This window comes from Nothobranchius furzeri, chromosome 11 (genome assembly GCF_043380555.1).
Source record: "Nothobranchius furzeri strain GRZ-AD chromosome 11, NfurGRZ-RIMD1, whole genome shotgun sequence".
In the NCBI taxonomy this organism is placed as follows: domain Eukaryota; kingdom Metazoa; phylum Chordata; class Actinopteri; order Cyprinodontiformes; family Nothobranchiidae; genus Nothobranchius; species Nothobranchius furzeri.
In genome coordinates, this window is record NC_091751.1 from 26645068 (window position 1) to 26655219 (window position 10152).

General features: G+C 41.1%; 1 long non-coding RNA gene across 1 annotated transcript; it reads left to right on the forward strand.

Moving 5' to 3' along the window:
- The first annotated feature begins 2100 nt into the window (after positions 1-2100).
- LOC139073076 (uncharacterized) lies at positions 2101-7983 on the forward strand. The gene is made up of 6 exons (XR_011521878.1): positions 2101-2627; positions 3489-3542; positions 4123-4222; positions 6146-6297; positions 6539-6633; positions 6879-7983. It is a non-coding gene; the product is annotated as an uncharacterized lncRNA (long non-coding RNA).
- The last annotated feature ends 2169 nt before the right edge of the window (positions 7984-10152 follow it).

Genomic DNA, 10152 nt, shown 5'->3' on the forward strand with positions numbered 1-10152 from the left:
GAGAAGGGAAAGAGGCATGGGGAGAATGAGATAAAGGAGAGAGACAATCACACACACACACACACACACACACACACACACACACACACACACACACACACACACACACACACACACGCACACACGCACACACACACGCACACACGCACGCACGCACGCACGCACACACACACACATTCTATCACAGAAAAAAATAAGTTGGGCAAGCACAGACTTCTTTTCTCACTGCCAGTAGGTGGTATGAAAAAGTGTGTGTATTTGTGTGACTAGTGTGTGTGTGTGTGTGTGTGTGTGTGTGTGTGTGAGTACTGTGTGTATTTCTCAGGAGGTGGTAGGCTAGGTCTCAGAAGCACAGCAGCAAGAGCTGCTCTCTGTCTGTCATTTCTACAACACTGGTTTGCCAAAGGTGAAAAGTGACCAAAATTATCCAAGAATTCACTGTGTGTGTGTGTGTGTGTGTGTGTGTGTGTGTGTGTGTGTGTGTGTGTGTGTGTGTGCACGAGTTAAAAGGAAAGAGGGAGTCCTAATTCAGAAAGATAGGGTGAAAATTACACCTCTCGGCCTGCCCACGTCCTGAGAGTGGATCAAACACTGGGTGGCTGCAAAACCCTGTGAAAATGAAGGACAGTAAGTGTGTTTCTGTGGGCTGACCAATGGTGTGTTATCTGTATGTTTGCCAACATGACATCTTTGGTTATATCACCTGATACAACACAGTGGCCTGCAGCTACGATGGACCAGTGAAAAATGGGATTAATGTAACTATTTAAACGTGTCATAGGTGGCTCTCTGAACAGACTCAGTTGGGTAAACAATTCATTAATTATCTGAACTATTAATTATTTTATTTAAATAGAATCTTGGTAGCAATTCTCTAAAACACAACAAATTACTTAATATTTAGCAAAGGAAACTTTGTGACCTCTTTATCAGTTTTGAACCCTCACAGGTTCCCTCCATGTTCACAAGCAGTTGTGCAGAAGGACTTTTAAACGGTTTACATGTTCTCAGCGAGGTAGAACAGGAATCTGTAACTTTGGTATTTATTTTGGTTGCTTCAAAATTGCTAATTTTTGCAAACAAAAAGTCATTCCAGGCCAGGGGAATGACTTAAGGGAAATAAACTCTTCTGAAAGATTACCAAGTTTAAAGGTGTGGCAGCCGTATCAGCATGGGACATTTTGCAGAAGGAGAAACTGGGCAAGGAGGGAAGAGGCAAATGAAGTTTTATTATTACTTTTAGTTTTACTATTTAGTGAATTAGTGGTTGCATTCTGGGGAAAGTGAATTATTTGATGTATTTTTGCAGTAAGTGTGCAATTAGTAATTACAAACTTAAAAACATGCAAAAAGAATCAGAATCAGAATCAGAAAAAGATTTATTGCCAGCGTTCCAGCGAACCAGAGCATAGGAACTTGACTCCGCAGCACAGCCTGACCAAGGTTACACACACACATGTAGACAGAACAGATACAGGCAGACCACGAGAGCAGCCATAACGGCTCAAATAGAAAAATATGGAGTGTAGCTACAATTCCTTGACATTAGTGTTAAAAGTAAACACACATTTAGCATTGGCAAACCCCTAAACCTTTTGTTTAATACTAAATAAAAACCATCTCACAACATAAAGTAGGCTAACAGATCTCAAAAAGTAATACATCAAGCCTCACTAGCTGAGTTTCCACTGTAGGAATTCCAGGGCATTTCTGGAAGGGAAAATACGACGTGGCAACGGTATATCAGCACGGAACATTTCGCAGAAGGAGAAACTGGCATCATTTTATTTATTTCCAACAACGTTTCGATGGTCATTTCTAGAGATTAAAGAAAAAAACTACACATTGTCTCTTTAAGTGACAGTCAGTGCATTTACATGTGCATCTAGATTAATCTGTAGTAATAAACCGGGAGCCTTTATCCTAGTTTACATGTACGTCAGGAAACCAAACTCTAAATGAAGTTAATTCCACGCATCACAAATTATTTGGAACGTACTGTACTGTTTACACGACTACTGGAGCATGGATGACTACAGGCCCATTGCTCTAGCTAGTTTACTCTCAAAAGTCAGAATTAAGACTGTTACGTCCCCGTGTTGTTAAAATGTGAAGGAAGGGGTAGCATGAGAATTCATGATAGAGGGTTTAAAATGGGTTCACCCTAAAAAATTATTCAGGGGCTTAGTAAATATCATTATAGTTCTAAGTTAGATGACCTTGATTAAATCTTTGAAAATCACAAAAGTGTTATCTTGAGTTGAAAATACTGAAAAGAATGTTTAAATTTCCAACACCAGTTTTTCAGTTGAACTGAGCTTTTTTGTTCAAGTTTATTTAAAAGAAATAATTCTGTATTTGAAACACAGGGTGCATTATTTAAATCTACTCAATATATCTCATATAAAGTACTCAAAATAACTGAGACACTGGTATTCATACTTATCATTGTCTTGAACTTTAATTATTAATGGTTCAAAATCAATATAATTTTGTCCCCCAATACCAACTTCAAACTTTGAGTAAGACTAATGACCTTTGGCATGTACCGCGCGCAAGGAGCAAGGCATCAAGGGAGATTTTCTGCACGTTGAACGGGACAGACACACATCCGGTAACGTTTTCAGGTAAGTGACCAATTCTTACATTAGCCGTCTTTATCCACACCGTTCTTTTATAGCATGTGCCGAAGAAAGCGTTTGTCATGGAGGCTCACTTTTCACAGCGTGTTTGTGCACGTTAATTTAAGTTTTTATCCTGTCTTCCAGTCAAGGCGGCTGGAAACCGCGCCCTTTTATCCTTTTACGTTCTGAGTCGCTATCTGCGTTCCGGGTAATTTTACCGGAATGTCCGGGTACCAGCGACCTGACCGTTTAATCGGGGGCATTTTAGGAACCACGCGTGAAAGCAGGTGTGCTCAGACATTTCTAGAAAATTGCCCTGTTGAGTCGCGGTGCGGGAGCTGCGGTAGTCACGCGGCCTGACTCACTCTGTCAGGTTGTTCAGGAGGAGATGAACAGACGTCATCATCAATGGCTTTGGTAACTAAGAAGACCTGCCCGCGGAACGGTTCATAGCAGCAATCATGCTGCTTAGCTTTCTTGTTCTATGTGGGGTCTTTCAGAGCATATAAGACGCTGCTTTCAGCTTTGTCCCGAACAGGGCCAGTTTTTGAGAGAACGCTGAGAGGACCGCGGGTCAGCAGATTACCTCATCCAGGGCCGGTCCTAAGTACTATGGGGCCTTAAGTAAATTTAGACTCGGGGCCCTACTTCCTTTCAGATCCCAGAAAGTAATGGAAAAAAAAATTGCTTTGGTCCTTTGGGTCAAGCCAAAAGTACCATCATTTCCAGTATAGTTACTCCCAATTTACATCAATACATGTTTATTTCAATCCAAGCTAAAATTTCTTTATAAGAGATTGATGTTATGGCAGATTCTCAGTGGCATGTTTTGTAATGATTAAGTTTTGATTTGTATATTTTCAGCCCCATCTTCACCACCAGGAGAAAAAAATCTGCATCAACTACAAAGTAAAGCAGGTAATTTTACTCAGAGGACTTGATGTGTTAAATTTTGGAATGATATGATATTGTTTTATGCAAGCTGAGTAATGGATGTTGATACCACCTAAATATTTATACTGGTTTTGTGGTGGGTTATTTTAGTCATACAAATGCCAAATCTAAATTTTGAGAAATTTTCAGTTCGGTAAATATATTGATGTGTTCATGGTCTGTCATCAAGTGTCACCATACTATCTTTTTATTTATACAGTGTGGTGATGTGATTCAGATTATTTCAATGTGGTTAAGTATTGTACTTTGTTCCATGTTGACTTATTTGTAAGTTGTATCCTCCACCTGAATTGGTAGTGAGTACTGGTTATTCAATCAGTTAATCATACAAAAACTGTGTAAATATGGTTATACACCATTCTGTCATCTTCATACTATGAGACAATTTTTTAGGTCACAGGTGATGAGATGGCAGTGTAAACTCTGCAAACATGAGGAGTCATCAAAAGTGTCACTACTCAAACATTATCAAGTGAAACATGGTACATGTGGTCATGGCTATTCCATACCCTGTCTTCATTTGAATTGTCCTTGCTCTTTTAAGACATGGGGTGCCTTACGCTCATGACATGATATTATCAGCCAACAGCTGAGTGTCAGCAACATCAAGGACAGATGGCCAGCGTTGTTTGACGTCTCCCAAAGTAAGTGAACATTTAAAGAGATATACACTTGTAAATAAAATTTGGTCTGTTACATCCCCCATCATAAGATAAGTGAGGAAAAACATGTTGCTACCATCCTAGTGATTTTGATGGTCTTGCAGCAGCCAGGTTGCTTTAATTTGTCATAAGACTGTAGAATTGCTAGGAATTTGAATCAAAATGAGGAATCTGAATCAAAACCAGAATGTTTCTAATTGAAACCATTCCCAAGCCTAGGGAACAATAAATGCTAGTAATTTCCGTACACTTAACTTGTTTTAGGCTAAGCTAATGTAACCTGACTGAAGAATGACTGGGCTGATTGCAAAGTGCCTTTGTCTCACTTATCTAACTCTGGAGCACATGACGACAGACTAGATTTTACTGAAGAGTGAAGAGTAATTTAATATTTTTAAACGTTTACGTATTGTAACCCCAGATTCTATGAGTATAGGCGCAGCCCTTTAAGTGGGTATTCCCCTTGTGCGCGCAGCACTTAAGTAATTTAGTCCACGCCCACCTGCTGTGTGGGCCTCACCCTGGTCTAGTATAAGTTATGGTGAGACCAGGAAATCGGCTCTACTGTTTTTCTTCAGCCAGCCAGAAGATGTCCAGGGAGACCATCCGTCTGTGACCATCCTGCCAGACCGGCTACTTCATGTCGTATGACCGACATGCCGTCTGCGTGGGCTGCCTTGGTCCTCACCATGCGGACCTTGTCCTCACACCTTAATCCTATTGCTGCTCCTGTTAGCTCCTCCCGCCAGAGGAAAAGCAGCGGAGGTCAGCCTTTTTCAAAGCTGATGCTGAGGAGGCGTTCCCGCTAAGAGAGAGGTACTCGCTGGAAGAAGCCATCGAGTTCTTCGATGGTGGGCCGGAATTGGATGATTCCACCCACCGTGAGGAAAACGGCAGTGGTGGCAGCTCCACTGCCTCCCAGCTGGGCAGCCTGGCGACAGAAGGGAGGTGAAAGAGCTGACGCTCATCCACCCCTGGCCTTCACATGTCGGCGAGGACGCCGCTCTCAGTTGTTGGTGCGCTGCTCCTGGATCTGCCTGGCATCATCCAGGAGGAAGCTGGTGAGAAGGGACTTCCCATCCCTCAGCCTGTTCCACCCCCATCGGATGATCTGGCGGGAAGGTATGGCTACGCTCACTCTCGTTGCCCAGATCCCATCTGGCCTTAGTTCCCAGCAGTGATGACCTACCTCTCTGAGGCAGAAGCAGAGCCAGCGAAGATTAGAGCGCCAGTCTCTACCTAGGGCTTCACAGACCAGAGTTTTCCGCCTGTTCCCCCTCTACAGCCGAGTCTCGCTTCAGTTTTCGGCATCAAAATGACCAAGGTCGTTGGACAGTGAACGGCCCATCCCGCCAAACTTGACCAGCTGATAGCAAGGTTCACTGATCGCGCACATCAATGCACTGTTCAGTCAGCTGCAGGGACTAACAACACTGCCTTGCTAGCGTTCATCATCTCCAGGAAGGTGGAGAAAGCAGAGCTGCCAGAGGAGCTGAAAGGCTTTCTCTGTAAAGCCGCTGATGCGATTATGAATAGGTGCGCCACTTCAGCGGTGTGCTCCTCTCGCATCGCTACCTGGCAGACGATGGTCCAGAGGGCAACCTGGCTCCGCCTCTTCCCTCCAAGATTATACAATCTCACAGGGAAATGGTGCAAGCAATTCATAACATAAAATTTAGAAGCTTAGTGGAAGATAATACTTTATGTTAAGGCTTTAGTCTGCATACTGAACAACTCCACTTATATGGATTTATGTCTGGATGAGTAAATTAATCTTTTGCATGTTAGAAAATAAGGTCCAGGTTGCAAAAAATGGTAGTTCCAGTTAAAGATTTTTTTTTTGATTGAATCATAATTTTGGCCTTCAGATTTTGTGTCCTTTGTTTTTTGTCCTCTCCCATCCAGGTCAGTGCAGAGTTTCATAGGATCACGACCCTGAACCTTGAACCAAAGTTCATGTCATCGTTGGACTTGTATTCATACTCCTGTCCTTGTTTCAAGCCAAGAAAGGTGCTGCTGGACAACACCACAGGGCACAGTTAAATCTTCTGCTTCAGGTAAGGAAGATTGCATTTTCTAACCACAAAAACGTTCCAACACAGCACTGAAGAGGCCCTCCACTAAAAACGGCTATTCTTAGGTTTCTGTTCAATATTTTAGCTCCACAGGTGTTCTTACCTTGATGGTGGGTGTGAAAACAGGTCAACAACAGAAAAAATTGTTATGTTTAAGCTAGAAATGGTAAGTCATGTTTTAAATGTGCAAATTTTGCCTCAGTTGAGACTTCCTGTTTTACAGAGTGGAAATTCCATCGAGAAAAAACAAAAGTCATCATCAGATGTCTCATTGACCATCTGGGAGAGGATCCAAGTGCCTTAATCAAAACCTTTGAGGTTGGTGCAATAAATCTGTTTTAGGAATATTAGTAGTTTTAGCTTGTGAGATCATAGAAATGTTTTAAGATAATGTTCTAAAGAAAAAAAAACACTTGAAAGCATACAAAAGAATAGCATTTGCTCAAAGATTTTGGAGCACAGTGCCCACATATTTTGAGTACCAGTGATGTCATACAAATGAAACTTTTTGTTTCAATGTTTGGAAATATGTGAGCTTAAAACAGTTGTTTCTCTTTTTAAAGGACAGTGCTGATGCTGTCTGGTGAAGAGGCTTTGGCTGAGGAGGTGATGAAGATTTACCTGCTGCAGAATCAAGACAGGTCAGGTGAACCTACTGATGTGGATATTGTTATTGAAGGCGTTACTGTTCTGGGCAAACTTGGGAATCTGAGCAAAGCCTGTTGCTATCTTTTGGGACTGTGCAATGCTCTGGATCTGAAATATCCCAAGAATCTCAAATGCACATTTGAAGCATTTCAAAAAGTGTTCACGGAGCTGGATACAGGAAACCTTTCTGTCAAGGTTCAAAGACTGAAAAATGACCTCTGTTCATTGTAGACAAAATTTCACAGGGCTGTTCTTAAAGTGTTAGACTTGTTAAGTGACATGTAATGCTCATCAAAAGGTTCAGTTGTGGCATTACATAGTGTTGACATTCCTGTTCATAAATAATGTTTGTACCATAAACTGTGTTTTGCATTAACTTTCCAGATTCACATTAAGGTGTAAATGGGAGAGTATCTTCTGTATGTTTTTTTTTTTTAGTTTTTTTTTTTTAAGCACAATCCTTTTTGAAACCTTTTTATTTAAATTATGGATGTTTTTTGGTCACTCTTTAGTTATAATCTTCCCAATTTTTTGGAATCATAAGATGTTCAAAAACTCACAGTGCAAATGTTTTTTTTTCAGGATTTATATATTTTTTTGGGATCTTAATTTTATTTTTGTCATTTGACCTTTTCTAAAAAGGTAAAGCACTGCATTCACTTGAGCCACTTTTATTCTTAGTATTGCAGGTACATTTTTCTTGTTGTTAGCATCAATATGCTAGTTTTACAGTTTTATCAAGCATGCCAATTTGGATGCAATTTTATTATATAAGACTGTTGTGACTGAAATTTTATCCAAGTTTTATCCACTGAATGTGGAACAGATTTCAGCTCACTGTGTTCAGAGAAGGACTCTGCTAAATGTGTGATTCACAAAAAAGCTGGTTAAAATAAATCATTGTGAACAATGTTGAACTGACGTGGTTCTTTTTTCCTGTGTGTGTGTGTGTGTGTGTGTGTGTGTGTGTGTGTGTGTGTGTGTGTGTGTGTGTGTGTGTGTGTGTGTGTGTGTGTGTGTGTTTGTATATATATATATATATATATATATATATATTTATATATATATATATATACGCTTAATTCTAATTAACGTTTTTGCTTAAGTTAACTTTAAAATATTAAGTAAATTGAACCATTATTTAAAAACAAGTAATTGTAATGGTGTAGGTTATATGTGCCAAGCATTTCAGCATTTCCTAATTAATATTTTATGTAGTTTGAACTTTTGGTTACTGTTGTTTTAACATACATTTTCAATTGTATTTACTCAATTTTGAATGTTACTGTAACATCTTTAATTGTTCATAACGGCTTATTCCATTTTAGTTGGATTTAATCTATTAATAAGGTGTATTTAAGAGATGTGATTGTTTTTGCATTTACTTATTATTTTTGAGTGTAAAAGTGTTGCACCAAAATATTTAAGTAATTATCAGTTTTATTTCTTAGAGTGTAGTCAAAAGGTTCTAAAAGCAAGTGCAAGCAGATGGTGAGCATTATTAAAATAAATGCCAAACTAAAATTCTCAAAAAGTCTAACATTAAAAGATCAATTACCAACATTTAAAAACACCTGATTAAAACTTCTGTTAAAAGTTCTACCAAACAGAATGTGTTAAAAAAAAAACAGAGTCAATAAGATTGCCACCAAGTTAACCTTCAAAACAATCCCTCTGGATCACTCAGAGCTTTGCCCTTTAAAAGCTCCTCACCCAGAGTTAATACTACCAAAGTTAAAACTCATCCTAATGTGGCAAGGTGGAGAAACGAGGGCCCGGGCCGGATTCAGTCCCCAGACTCCCGGGTGAGAGTCATGCGCTCTAACCAGTCAGCCAGAGGGACATCCCCTTGGCCGAGTAGCCAGGGCGCATGATCAATCGGGACACTGTGACAAGACGCTCACACTGCCACAAAAAGAAAGGGGTTGAAACCAAAATCTGAGGCCTGGAGGACAGCAGAACCCCGACACTGCTGCCTCCTAGACTGCTGAAGGCACAGCCTTTTTATCCCAGGTGTGGGTTGTCAGAGGGATTCGTCTCAGCTGTGCTCCTCAGCAGCCTGGAAGAGAGAAGGAGGAGGGGTGTTGTCGGGCTGATCACCGGGACTGGGTGATCCTGGCTCCTGCATCCAAGTGGCCAGGCTGGTGCCCATAACAAAGACACTTTAAAAATCACAGATAATCAGTTTGGCTTTCAGTGTGAGCCTGGTACAGACATGTGTATATATGCTCTAAAGGAGATGGTGACATATTTTCAGAAAAGGAACTTGAGCCTTTTCTCCGGCAGCAATGACTTGTGATTAATACCGTTGCCCGAGGTCCGCATCACTGCGGACTTGGGTGAAGTGCAGATTAAGGGTGCAATGGGGGAGTGGTCAACTTCTGCACTTGAGAATCAGGACACGCTACACACTCGCACCCCTGGCCAGGAACACGCAAATGAAGGGCGCAAGAGTGCAAGTGTGAGTACTGGGATTGGGCCTGTATCTCAGAGCCATTTAAGGTCGGTAATAGAGTCAGACAAGGAGGCGTTCTATCTTTTCTTCTTTTTAACCTGTACATGGATGACTTACCAGTGAGGTTAAAGGTCAGCAAGACTGACTGTGCAGCTGGTGGTGTTGTCATAAATCATTTGATGTATGCAGATGACTTAGGCTTAGTTTATACCTCTCCGTTAGCTCCACAAGCGAGAGACACGCACACACGGACAGAGATGTTTTGCCTTCTCCGTCTCCTGGAGAGTGTTGCAAAGCAATTCCCCACCAGGCCAATAGAGGGCGTAGTGCTTTTCTGGGGTATCCTGTCATGTATCCGGCCCAAGATAGTGCATTTACTATTGTATTTATATTGTGTTTTTTTGCATTTAAGAGACTTTTTAACACAGACAAATTTTTCTCTACCTCTTCATGCGCTCGCCACCTCGCTCTAAACCCATGTTTCCCGTTATTTCCGTTTACCAATAAAATGCTCGCTGCATATCTTTTCACTCCTCCAGTAATTAAAACGTTCATATTTTTAGAGTTTTTCCATGAGGTACTCTTCAAGCTGCTCTGTGTCTGCCGCTAGATATCTTTGGCTCTCTTTATTTTTGTTGAGGGCATAATGGCAGCGCTGGCGTCCCAACCAATCACAAGCTTGCATTCTCCATCTCGTTGGACGGACGTTTAGAGAAGAGAGCTTGACTCTGTCC